This window comes from Salarias fasciatus, chromosome 9 (genome assembly GCF_902148845.1).
Source record: "Salarias fasciatus chromosome 9, fSalaFa1.1, whole genome shotgun sequence".
NCBI classification, from domain to species: Eukaryota; Metazoa; Chordata; class Actinopteri; order Blenniiformes; family Blenniidae; genus Salarias; species Salarias fasciatus.
The window spans coordinates 21,303,733-21,317,724 of NC_043753.1; positions in this window are offsets into that span (position 1 = coordinate 21,303,733).

Sequence of the window (13,992 nt, forward strand, 5' to 3'; positions counted from 1 at the left end):
CCAGAAGAGAAAGCAATTTACTCTGAAGTTTGAAAGTGAGACCGTTCAGGTTCCTTCTGTTGAGGATCAAAGTGACCTGAGTGAACCAGAAGCACCAGAGACTGAGCAGTTCCTCTCTCAGGACTCTGAAGTCCACCATGTGAAAAGACACATTGAGTCAGAATCAACTGGAAATGCAAAGCTGAAAAAACTCAACATGTTTAATGGAAACAGTGTGAACAACCTTCATGTTTCAGAGAAGCAGGATGAATGTGAAAAGCTTCTTCGTGAAGAAACGTGCGAGAAAACTGAGCATAAAAAACATCAGTCATGTCAGAAGGTCAGAAAGGTCGCTGATGAGAAGATACTTTGTGAAACATGTGGCAAAAGTTTCAGTCGAAAGAGTCATTTGAAGGTTCACAAGAGAACTCACACAGGTGAGAAGCCTCATTCTTGTGAAAGATGTGGCGAAAGTTTCAGTCGAAAGAGTCATTTGAAGGTCCACAAGAGAACTCACACAGGTGAGAAGCCTCATTCTTGTGAAAGATGTGGCGAAAGTTTCACGCAACAGAGAGATTTGTTGCACCACAAGAGTATTAACACAGGTTGGATCGTTCGTGGGCCCGACGTATTGGAGGTTTTTTTGTGTGGGTAAAGCAGTTGTTTGTGTATTAGTGTTCAGAAGACATGAAGTAATGTTGATTTATAGTTTAAGATAACACTGCATGAAAAGCCAGATATTCGGGCCTGTACACTGATGGAAACGTGTCTTGTTTCCAACATTGCATGGGCGTTTCCAGGTTGTACTCTCAACGTGTGCCTGTCCCATATATGGGGCTTGGGATCACGCGTTGCATTATGGGGAGTGGTGGACATGTTGGGAGCTCACAAATGTAAACAACCACTTAAAAAATCGAGACGTGAGCAGGAGAAGTCACACGAGTCGAGCTGCAGAAAGTAAGAAAAAAATGCTGAAATACCGAAAAGGTCAGATATTTATAGACTTACGCTTCATAAAGAAGCCAGGAGCCATTATCTTGGGGGAAAAAGCAATTGTCAATGGTTTGGATCCGCACGAGACACCCACAGAAGACTGGAGCAACAACGACTTGTTGCCTCCAAAGTTTGGTTTACACGACATTTACAGTTACCTTATTCACCGTGTGAGCTCTTACACTTGTTTTAATTCATTCATTTCAGGCGATTTATAACAATGAAAAAACAAAAATTCCAATATGATAACATAAACATAGAATGCCTGAAAAAGGGAGTGGGAGGAAGAAAACTTATTTAGTCCTACCCCCAAGCTCATCTATGGAAACACTTTGAGCAGCATAGTTATGTTACAAGACAGGAATTTGAGCTGACAATTCACGGCCAACATTTACAAAGAACCGATTGAATTTATTTACAACATCCCTCATATTATAATTTTCACAATTTCCGTTGATAAAATATTCAGGATAAGATGACTTCAATGATCCTTGTTTGATTAAACTATTGAGTGTATCCCAGGTCCCGTTCATATTATTTTTGTTTTCATACAGTTTATTTCTATAATACGATTGTTTGCTACTTCTTATGATGTCGGTTAATTTGTTTTTGTACTGTTTATACTGTTGCTCATCTTCATTAGTTTTCAGTTGAATAAAATTTCTGTAAAGTTTATTCTTTTTCTTACATACCTTGATTATACCTTTTGTGAGCCAAGGCCTTTTCAACTTATGTTTTTTTTTTTCATGGAGTAATTGATCAGTGGACAATGTTTATCATACAAGGAGGTAAATAAATCCAGAAATGTATCATATGCAATGTCCACATTTGGTTCACTGAGGACTGTAGTCCAATCTTGATATGCAAGACTATAATTCAAGGAGTGTATAGATTCTTGAGTTATCAGTCTTTTGGAGAAAGTTGTATCATGGATTTCTGTTTTTTTTTTTTAAATGGTAGTCATATACAGTGAACACAGGTAGATGGTCAGTGATATCACAAACAAGCAGGCCACTCGTGGTTTTGTTTTCTATAATGTTAATAAAGATATTGTCAATAATTGTTGCACTGTGTGCGGTTATTCTACTCGGTTTTGTTGCAGTTAGATAAAGGCTTAAAGTGTACATAGTATCAGTGAAGTCATCAATAGTTTTAAGTTTTGAGGGATTCAACAAATCAATGTGAAAGTCCCCACAGACAAACAATGGTTTAGGGCTGACAGTGGAAAACAATTTTTCGATGTAATCATTAAATGTGATCCAGGCATCCAATATATGCAGCTGATAATTATATTTCTCCTTTTATCATTAAGTATTTCCACTGTTAGACATTCCATTAACCATCTATGGGGAGTGTCATGCTTGGTACAACTTTAAATTTAATAGCTTTATGAATGAAAATGGCAACCCCCCCCCAGTGTGACATCAGTCAAAAACATGTTTTCACGTGTGTTTCAAAAAGTAAGGTGTATTACACGTAAGGTGTGTCACGTGCAGTGATGTACAGTAACGAAATACAAATACTTCGTTACTGTACTTATGTATTTTTTTCAGGATCTGTACTTTCTTGAGTATTTATATTTCTGTGAACTTTCACTTTTACTTTGCTACATTTTCATGTTAAAATGTGTACTTTTACTCCGTTACATTTCTAAAAAGCATCTTCGTTACTCGTTACTATAAAATAAGATCAAAATAAATCGTATGTCCTTGACGCAGGCATGTTGTGGCGAATCAGTGCTTCCATCCTGCATGTTATGTTTGCCAACGGCTCACTGATGCTGGGCGGCGCCATTATGTGTTGCAACTTCCCGTTTGCCGGCTGGGCTTTGCGCTGTGTTGACAGCAAGTTCGCCTGCTGTGTTGCTCACTTTTATTAAGTGTAAAAGTGACCAGCCTCATATGCTCCGTCCATGGATGCTACAACAACTTTAGGAGGAATTATTAAGGCCCGTATTTGAATGCTGCGGGCCAGAATTCAGCCGAGGCGAGTGCTTCAGACACCCAGGCAAGTGGTTTTGTATCTACAACTAGACATTGGACAATATCATTCATAATCACAGTGAAATAAGCAATAATCAGTTGATCGTATCATGTTTTTATATAATCTTAGTTTTACAAATTAATAAATTCACCAACATAACAGGCTTCAGACTCACATTCTCGTGACTGTTCTGTACACTGCGTGGTGCATGCCAGTGCTGCTACAGCTACTCTGGATGTTCCTGCTTCCTCAACAGACAACTATGTCTTCTGGGAGGTAAAACAAACATATATGTCTCTGTTGTGTTTAAAACTGAGAGTTTTAGGTTAACAGTAGCTTGCAACCACCACAGGCTAACATGCTAAGCTATCAAACAGCTACAGTGCAAGGCAGAGGACTTGTGTCACCAATTTGGTCATGTGTCGGCAAAGGGCTGAAAGGGCTCTAGTAACTTCTAGCTTCTTCTAGAGAGATTCATCATTGGTGTGGACACCTGCCACTCAAACATGCCTGACCAATGGAGAAGCATCCACCCACTGTGGGATTTTTGTGTGAAAATGATTCAATTGCAAAAATAGGCCTCAAAACTTTTTTCACTTCGATCAGAAAAAAAGGTGTTTGAATGCCAAAACAAAGTCAAAACACTCCGAACATTTTTTTTTCTCGCTTTGATTGAAAATAGATTTTTTTTAATGAAGTTATAGGTTTTGTGATTGAGTAATAAAGAAACAAACATCCTACTCATTTTAAATATGACTTCAATCAGAAGATATATTTTCAATCAAATAAAAACTTAATTCAACAATGAATAAATGTCAAAGAAAAATGTGTTCAAATGCATTTGTTTTTTAGTCTCAAATACTTTTTCTACTGGATTTTTTTTTTCTTTGACAGCAAAGGAAAACTGAGTCTGCTCTTTAGTTTCACAAGCACATGCATTTATTGTTACAACCTTTGATGTACAAAGGACTTTATTACTGTTACTACACACTGTGCGCTCTGACGCCCTCTCCGGAGGCGCGTAGGCTAAGTCCCTCCCCCAAAGGTCTCCATGACCCCTGGTGCACACATAAAGAAAATAAACAGAGATAAAAACGGTGGCAAACAGCACACAAACGTAAACCAAAACACAACCATGATAAATGAACACATAAAACTCACATAACCCGGCCCGAAACAGCCCAAATAGTCCCGTTACCCATAAGCCTTTGTGGCACAGGCACAGTCTGCAGGGCAGTGACCCTCTAGCGCCCCTAGCTACCCCCGCGGTCGCTACATTATTATTGAAGTGACCTTTTTTTTTAAAACATTTTTTGAGGTTGGGGCTGCTTTTGTTTTCATTGAGTAATAAAGAAACAAATGTCCTACCCATAATATGACTCAAATCCCAAAATATGACTTCAATCAAGAAATATATTTTCAACAAAAAAAAAAAAAAAAATCAATCAAAGAAAAAACGTGTTCATATGCAATTTTTTTGGGTGTCAAATGTTTTTCATTTTTATTTTTTTTTTGCATTTGAACAAGTTTTTTCTTTGATTGAAAATGTTATTTTGATTGAAGTGAAGTTTTGTCTGATTGAAAACATGTTTTGCGATTGGGTAATTTTTTTTTTTTTGATTGAAAAACAAAGAAACAAATTTACCTCCACATACTTTACTTTGTCACCACCCTCTTCAAAGAAGCCATCACACTTTCTGCGCTGATTAAGTTCGTGCTTCAGCTCAGCGTTTTCTTTCAACAGGCGGTTTACTTCTGCACACCTCAACTCACAGAGGTCACATTCAGTCTGTGTGGCATCCTGATTGGTGCTGTGTGTTTAATCTTCTGTGACCAGCGGACTGCTTTCTTCCTCAGCATCAGGTGTCACGTCCTCACTCTGTGGATTTTGTCCAGGCTCCGACGTCCCCTCCTCGGTCTGCAGCTCTGCATCCCAGTGGACTCCCATCTCTGGTGCTTGCGGTGACACTTTCCGTAGCTGCTCCAGCCTACGTCGCCTTGCAAAGCGCGCCTCATTGGTCGGTGATTGATGTGTTCCAGATGTAGGGATGGTGCCCAATCTGGGTCAGTCTCCATCATTTCATAGGCTGGTTGACCTGTGAACACATGTTAGGTTTTATTGAGAAAGCTAGTAAACACTGGATGCTTGCATGACGTTGCACACTGGTAGGTTAATCACACATGCTAGCAGATCAGACTGTGAGTTGTAAGGACTGCAAATATAGACAGGTGCAGATGGATCTGTTGTTCTGCTGAATGTTTCTCAGACTGTAAAGGCCCGTCCATGCTTCACATGTCTGCGTGGGTGTGCGTTGCACTTTGTTCTGCGTGATGTAAAAATCATCATGAATTCCTGTCAACTAGGGTCTGCGCAGACCGATCCGCGGACGTCTGTGCAGCAGTCAGATTTTGTGACCGCGTTGCGCGCTGTTCGCGCCGGTATAAGCATGCGCCAGATCGCCACAGTAAACAAAACATGACGGTAAAACTGACGGTAGACGGAGATACAGCCTGATGGCTAAACTCAAAGACTAGGGGTGTCCTCAGATAGTCGACGATTCGACGATTCGTTCGAAGGGGCCTGATTCGACTGCCAATCACGCAGTCGAAGCATCGAAAAAATGTGATTATTAAACGAGGACCATTCCATTACAGCTGTATGGGGGTGCTGAATGACTGATTTTACATAGAATTGCTTGGTTTTTTTCCCCAAATAAACATGATATAAAGCCTATTTGATATACATGTTAGCCTATCAAATATACTGTGGAAAAATTTACTTAACTTGTAGTTTTATTCAATATTCTATCTATTTAGTGTCTGTGAATCAACCACCATGGTGAGTGGCACAATCCCATTTTGCGCAGAGCTCCGTCACAGAGCAGCATGTCGGTGGTGATTTGGCTTAACTTTAAAAGTCTTACAATGTCGGAAAAAACAGAACTTCAGACCAAGTCAAAGATGATCCAAAAAAAGTCAAATGCAAATTGTGTCCTTTCATATCACTTCACAACAACATGGCTTTCCACCTTAAACGGGTAAGTAGCCAGATAATTGGGCTATTAAAAGACGGTTCTGTTACTCAATTCTCATTTTTAATGCTGACTTTTATTTCGTTTAATTGTAATATTTTAGGTTATTATTATATTATTATTTTTATTTATCTAAAAGGCTAATTCTATTTAATTTAGTGTTTGTTTTTGCGTGGATGTTGCGCTGCGAAACGGACCGACACAGTGCAATTAAGCCTATTTCATTTAATTTGAGCAGATAATGTGAGAAACTGTTTAGCCAAAAAATGTGAGCTTATCTGCAGAGATTATAGATACAAATAAATAACATGCTTTAGCCCGTTTGTTAGAAGTGGGTTTGGTTCTGGTCATTTGAACTATACTTCATTTGTTTGATGTTTAGAGTTACCAACACTTTGTTCCAGTCTGTGTTTCAGTGTGTAGGAAAAAAATAAGTGTTGTTTTACCTGTGCTGTTTTTTTTTTTTTTTTTTAATTATTTGTATTTTTTATTATTATTAGTGCAATCAGGGCCGGCTGTGGGTATAGGCGCCCCGACGCTCTGTGTGCTGTGTGAGCACCGCTCTGCATTGTGCTGCGCTGCTCCGACTCCCCGTGTAGGCACGCTCTGCAGCAACCCCCCCCCCCCCCCCCCCCACCCCCACCCCCCGCTCCGCCAAACAAGATGATAGATTCGACTATCAGTCGAATATTGGCAGAATCGGACAAATCAGATTCGACTATGGAAATTCTTAGTCGGGGACACCTCTATCAAAGACACCGAAAGAGTGAAAAACTGATAAACAGAGAGAGCAGACTCTGTCTGGAGGGAGGAGGTCTGCCGACAGAAATGAAAGTAACTAATCACTCGGGCGCCGCCCCCACGATTCAGAAACAGAAAAAAAAGGCTAAATGAAGTTTAATACTAAATGATAATATACTGACAATGTATGTGCTTAATTTTCTCTAAATATTCTGTAATAAAGGAGCAGATAAACAGTCTGTAGTGCCGGTAAAGCTTCTCGAGGATGCGTGTGTGGCATGGTGGGGAGTGGCACTCCCCTCCACTAGAGGCAGTGTGGCTTTTAATTACTGGGTGTCTATAAATACACCTGCTCCGCCCTTCCTCTACCTCTTCCTGTCTCATGGGGCTGACAGACATGTCCTGACAGCGTGTCTGTATGGGATTGTGTTTGGTGTTCCACAGAGCTGTGTGAATTGACTGGGAGCTGGACTGCCCTGGAGTCTGTGTGGGCGCGGTATGTTTCCTGTAGCCACCGCTGCTGATTTGAGCTGTGTGCAGTCTTCTTCATGCTGCCAGTTGTGCAGTCATCAGCTGCAGTTGCTCCTTGGCCTATACTGCTGTTTTGGCTCCCCTTCTTTGGATTTGCTTGGCACCTAATCGTCATGCCTTGGGCTCCTCAGTGCACCCTGTTGCCCTAGTGTCCTGATGGGCGGCCCAGGCTCTTGTGTTGCCCACCTGAATCGAGCCTAGGAGCTTGGTCATGTGCCGTGTCCTGGCATTTTTACAAATGCCGACGCACCGTTTCTTTTGATTTCCTTTCCTTTTTCCGTTTCTTCTGTGAGATTGAGTTTATTCGTGATTACTTTTGTTTAATGGTTTTCAATTCCTTTTGTTTCTTTATTTTGAGTATTTTGTCATTATTTCTGTTTGTCATTTTGTGTTAATTGCTTTGTTCTTATTTTTTTCTTGGAATATTGTTTAGGTATGGGATTCCTTTGGGGTATGAGGGCCGCCATCGTTGGGTGAGTTTAATAGTTTTTTTTATTTTCCTTTTCTTTCGGCAGGTGCTGGGGGCTCCAGAACAGCTGTGTCATTGGTGCTGTGTTTTCGGATCCTCCCTCTTTTTATGTTACCGCTGTCATGGTAAGCCCCGGCCCTGACTAGTTCAGTTCTATTACATCCCTACTGACCGCCAGAGGCGGTGCTTAAAGCACTGGAATGTTCCCTTCACGCATGCACAGTTCGAGTATGTATACCAACAAATGTCACTTGTGACACCCTGGGTAACCTCGGAACCGTATAAATACCAGTTTCCTGACCCGGATCGGCTCCTAGTTTCTTCTCGCGTACAGTTCGTACACATTGTGGATTGCGGGACATACCTGTACGGCATCATGACGCACTGTCGCTGGGAGCCTTGTGACCATGTAGGTCGGAGCTGCTGATGCCCTCCAAAGGCTGTGACGTGTTGCGGTCCCGTTCACCTGCGCCATTGATATGGGGGGTGTTTGTTGCTGCAGGCTTACCTTACGCTGTTAGCACGGTACTACGCTGTTGGCGGTGCTTCGCTGTTGGCGGTACTTCCGCTGTAGGCAGTGCTACTTTGTAGGTGGTGCTCCCGCTGTAGGCGGTACTCCTGCATACTCTCGCTGTAGGCAGTACACCTGCTGTGAGCGGTGTCTCCGCTGTAGCAGTCCTGATGCTGTAGCGGTGTCCCCGTTGGTGAGCTGTGTCCCCACTGGTGAGCTGTGTCCCCACGGGTGAGTGGTGTCCCCGCGGTTTCCCCGCTGGTGGGGGTGTCCCCGCTGCTGAGTTATGTCTCTGCTGTGGCAGTGCCTACTCTGTTTGCAGTGTTCCGCTGGGTGCAGTATCTCCACTGGATGCGGTGTTACGCTACTTGCGTTGCCGGCGCTTATTGTGCAGCGGGCCACTCTGTGTTTTGCCTGGGCGGCGGCATATCCGTCCGTTCTTGGTGCTTATTGGCGACCATTGCTGTGCGGCCAGTGTTCCGGCCTGCTGCCCAGTCCTTTCCCCACACCCGTTGCTCAGTGTGTGGCACCGCTCGCGTATGCCCCTTCCCTCGGCTTACCGCACCACCGTCCCGGGCACCTGATACTCCAACTGGCACCACTGCAGAGCAGTGGGGAGCAAGTGGACCTGGTCGACTGTTTCTTTCATTGTGGTGCTGCCTGGCTGCTAGCTACACTCTGTGTTTGCCGTGCAGGTGGCTTATGCCCCCTTACTTCGGCTTATGGTGCTGGCATCTCCTACCCCGGGCGCCCGTTCCGCCGACGGGCTCAGCTACGATTGCTGTGCAGGCGGCGTTCACCTCCTTCCCTTGGCTTCCGTGCTGCCATTACTCTGGCCTGCTGCGTGCGTGCAGCACTGTGGTCAGGCAGGAGGTGAGAGAGAGCCGCCTAGTGGCCGCTCTCTCTGTTGCTTGTGGATGGTGTCTGGTTTGGTTGTGCAGGTGGCGTGCGCCCCTTCCCTCAACCTCTGCAGACGGGACGCGGTGGCTCTCACAGGGTTGTTACCTGTGGAGCCCCCCCACAGGGGCCACGACCGCTGTCCCAGTTGCCATGGTCCTGTTCATCTCAGGGAGGCGCGGTCCAACGACCCGTGCATGGGCTGTGGCTACATGCCCTATGCGTGGCAGGCATACCCCCGAGGGTTGGGGGGTTGGACTCTGACAGCCATGTATGGCGCGGCTGAGGCCGGCCTGGAGCATACACCGATGTAAGGCCAGCTATAGCGTCCCTCAGCTTATTGCACCAACCGTTGTTCTGGCCTGTTGCTCGCACCCACTCTGGTTGTTGGGTAAGCACTGTGGCAGAGGGGGGAGGGAGCCCTTGGGCTCCCTTCCTGGACGGTCTGCTGTTCTGCGTTTGCTGTGTTGGCGGCTTATGCCCCCTTTCCGCAGCTTACTGCATGACTGTTCAATTGATTTTGCCAGTGCGCGTGCACTCGAAGCTTCTGTCGGGTGGTGCCACTACGGAGGCTGTTGAAGGAGGATGCTGCTGGGCAGCCGTTCCCTCCCCTGGACGGGGCCTTCGCTGGGAACCTGGCCGGTGGTTGGCGTTTGCTGTGCAGGCGGGGTGTGCCCCTTCCTTCAGCTTACTGCATCGCTAATGTCCTCTTACTTCTGGCTGCTGTGTGTACCCCCTCCCCCGCCCCTGGCGGTGGGATTGGTGGCGGCTGATGGAAGAGGGGGCTGCCGAGGGCAGCCGCCCCTCTCCTGGATGTGCCTCTGCCGACTTTCTGACCGGTGATTGAGGTTTGTCTGTGCAGGTGACATGAGCCTCCTCCCTCGGCTTTTCTATGCTGCTGTTCTTCTGGCCTAGTTCTGCTCCGATGGCACAGCAATGAGGGTGCCGCTGGGTGGCTGTCCCCTCTTTCCAGCACACCCCGGGCTGGCTTTCAGGGGCTTGGTAGTCAGGCGTCCGCCGTGTGGGCAGTGTACACCATCCTCCCCTGGCTTATCGCATTGCTGTTGTCGCCCTGTTGTGTGCACCTGCTGTTCCGTTGGGTGGCATTGTGAGGGCGGCGGACAGAGCAGGAGGCCGCTGGGCACTCCACCTGGGGGTGGCTCTCTGAGCTGCTAGCCGGTGATTTGCGTTGCACCCCCCGCTCTGGTGGGTGGCACTGCTATGGGGGCTGATGGAGGCGGGGGCTGTTGGGCAGCCATTTCCCCTCCTGGACAGTGTACTGTTTGTGCACTCCTCACGATCCTCGCTATGGCGGCATGGCTAGTGTTGGTTAGCCGTGGGTTGTAAGCCGCATGTGCTGCTTCCTCTGCATTGGACCCCACGGTGGTGGTCCCCACGCGGTGAGTGTTGGCTTCCAGCATGTGGTGTCTTGTAGGACGGAAAGGAGTTGGGGTCGCCATGCAGTCGCTCCCTCTCCCCGATGTGGCTCTGCTACTTTGGTGGCATGGTGATGTTGCATTGGCTGTGCAGGCGGCGTACGCCCCCTTCCCTCAGCTTCTTGCACTGGCCCGGCTTGTCCTACCGAGCCGTGCTCTTGGTGTCGGCCCGGAGCCTGTAGCTGGTGATGACCGTTCCCCAGGCTTTCTACGGACTCGGCTGTGGTGGTCAGCAACCTGTTTGGCCAGCCTGCAGATTGTCTACCTGCAGGGGCCTCACAGCACTGGCCGCCGCCCTCTCCTGTTGGACTCCCCCACCAGGGGTGTGGTGTCTCCATAGGGGAGCTGGGCATTTGCGGTGGCTTACAGAGGTGACCCACTTTCTGCGGTGTGAGCTTGGTTTCCTCTGCTCCACAGGTTGTTCCACAGCGGGCCATGGCGCTTTCTCAGTGGGATTGTTCTGCTGTTTCAGCACGGAGGCCGGTGGGGCACCCCCGCCCTCGCTATCTCTGTCTTGTCCTGGCGTCTGAGGGGCCCGACTCGCTGCTGAGCAGCTGTTCGGAGCCTGTCAGGTGGACCACCTTGAGTGCTAGGGCACCATCTGCCAGGCGGCTGTATGGTAGTAGGTGGAGGCTGGTTGCATGGTGGTGCAGCGGCCATGGGGAGGATCCAGTGCTCTGCCCGGTCCCCGTGGTCCTGGATTTCTGCAGTCCTTTGGACCGAGCCCGGTCCCCGTTCACTCTGAGGGTGTATGTGGCAGCTGTATCTGCCCGCCATACATGGGTTGTGGGCGGTGCGATTTGGGGCCACACTCCGGTGTCCGTTCCCTCAGGGGGGCTTTGAAGCTCGCCCCCCTAGAGCCCCACAGGCGCCCGCCTGTGTCAGCCTCCCTGTGAGCCCATGGCAGCGATGGGGCTGCAGTGGGTGTTGCGCAGGACGACGTTCCTGCTGGCCATTACCACGGCGTAGCGTGTGGGGGTGCAGCACGCTCTGTCTATTCTCCCCGCATGTCTCCGGTGGTATCCGACTAGGGCCGGCATCACGCTGTGACTGCCGCTTCCTTCCTAGAGTGCTGTCAGGACTGCGGACAGCCGACCTATGTGACCCCCCGTTGGACAACCTGGGGGGCCGGCCGGGGCTCCTGTGCCCGGCTAGAACTCTGGGACGCCGCATGGCTGCTATGCAGATGCGCCGACATCTGGCCAGCCAGTGGTCTTCTACGGAAGCCCTAGTAAGGGCTTTGTTCTCTCCAGGCAGCGCCTGTTCCACTGGGTTGTGGATACTGTTCGCCATTCCAGGCCGCGGACCGGCCTCTGCCCGAGGGTGTGCGTTGCCGCTCCACCAGAGCACCAGATGTCCACGTCTTGGGTCGCCCTGAAGGGGGTGTCCCTGGACGAGCTATGTGCTGTCGCCATCTGGATGACGCCTGGCACCTCTTCCAGGTTCTCCAGGCTGGCCGTTGTGCCGAGGAAACGCGTACATGTGAAGCATGAATAAACCTGAACATCATCTGACATGTTTTGCTGCTGCTGGAGCTGCTGACTCTGTTCTCCTCTAGAATGTGCTGTAAATGTAGTTTGATCAGTTATAACAGACAAATCAATGACTGTGTGATTGTTTTCAAAAGGAGATCAGATCTGATGTGTTGTTTGTCTCTACTTGACTGTTAGGACAGAACTGACATGAGGTGTCCTCTTTTGGACAGCAGGTCTGACTGCATCATTGAAGTCACTCCCTCCGTAACGTTTAAATTTAAGATGAAGAAATAACAAACACATTTAGCATGAAGTGATTATCCCGTTTCTACTGCCCTCCTCCTCCGACTGGAGCTTACAAGTGAAGTTGGCTCACAGCTGGCGAGGCTCGCTCACAGCTGCGAACTAGCTTCACCGCTAACGTAACTTCATTCAGAAAGAAACCACATTTTAAAGGGCAACTTCAGTTTTTTGACACCTGGACCTTATTTCTAGGTGTGTGCATGCTCATATACTCACTCAGACAAACATCGTGCAGCTCGGAGTCCTTCAGAAGTTATTTAGATCCAACCGATTTAGCCGCACTTAGCGGGGGCCACAGCAAGGGAGCTTCAGCGCAGGACATAATCTCTGTAAAATCGCTCATTTTGGCTATATTTTTTCATCCATCGCCAGTGTTTTCGTAAAGTCAGCTCGTCTACCGTCTTCAGGTGGGTCAGCTGACAGTTTTCACTAACTGAGCCACGATTAGCTCGGATAGGAACATTGGAGCTGCTCTCCCCAGCAGAGAAGCACTTTGATTCAGCCTCGGCTGTCACGGTGCCTGGGTGCCTGACTTCCAGGGGCCGATTGGGTAAACGGCCCGGAGCTGCTCCACGGCGGCAATGGGAGAGCTCCAGCAGCTGTGCCGCAGCCTGCTTCACGCGCCTCTGTGGTTATGCGGCAGGTCCCTGCGTGCTCCGTGGCCAGCACAGAGCGCATCTCCGCCCGGGAGCGGAGATCCGGAGCTGCCGCGCCGCGGCTTGCTCCACGGAGGCGCGTGAAGCAGGCAGCGGCTTCCAGGGGCCGAGTGGAGCTGCCCCACGGAGGCTGACGGGAGAGCTCAAGATCTCTGCTCCCGGGCGGAGACGCGCTCCGTGCTGGCCGTGGAGCGCGCGGGGACCCGCTGTATAAACACAGAGGCGGAGAGGAGCTCCGCGACATTCCCATCTGAGCTAACTGTGGCTAAGTTAGCACGGTGTCGAGCGAAGCGCAGCAGATCCCAGCAGAGCTTTGAGCATCCAACCCCGGGGCACTCCTGGAAGTCTCTCCTCACCGAGAGTCTCTGGAGGTCTCCAAGCCGGGCGAGGAGCGCTGTGCGCGGGGCGGCTGACGGGAGAGGCTCCAGCATCCGAGCCAATTGTGGCTAAGTTAGCACGGTGTCAGCGAAGAGCTAAGCGCAGCAGATCCCAGCAGAGCAGAGCTTTGAGCATCCAACCCCGGGGCGCTCCTGGAAGTCTCTCCTCACCGAGAGTCTCTGGAGGTCTCCAAGCCGGGTGAGGAGCGCTGTGTGAGGGCCGCGGGGCGAGTTTTGGAGTGAAGAATAAAAAGTGCTGAAAACCTGTCCTGCCGTTTTGGTATCAATTTATTTAGCACGGAAGACAGCAAAAGAACTGACGGACAGAAGATACTGTAACCCGCTTAACCCACTGCCCTGTAGATGGAGAAGACGGCGATTTTTAAGGATTACACAATCTTCACATGTTGGAGAAATAATGCTGAAACAATGCTCAATAACGTGAATCGCTGATAAAAGCTCGAAAGCGAGATATAACCAGGGAAATGGCGGTTCAATCCCACAATGCAACAGCGTGACGTCGACTGCAGAGGACCGATAAGCAGTTCCTGGGTCACCCAGGGGTCACGAGTGAGGTTGTTGGTATACATACTCGAACTGCGCATGCGC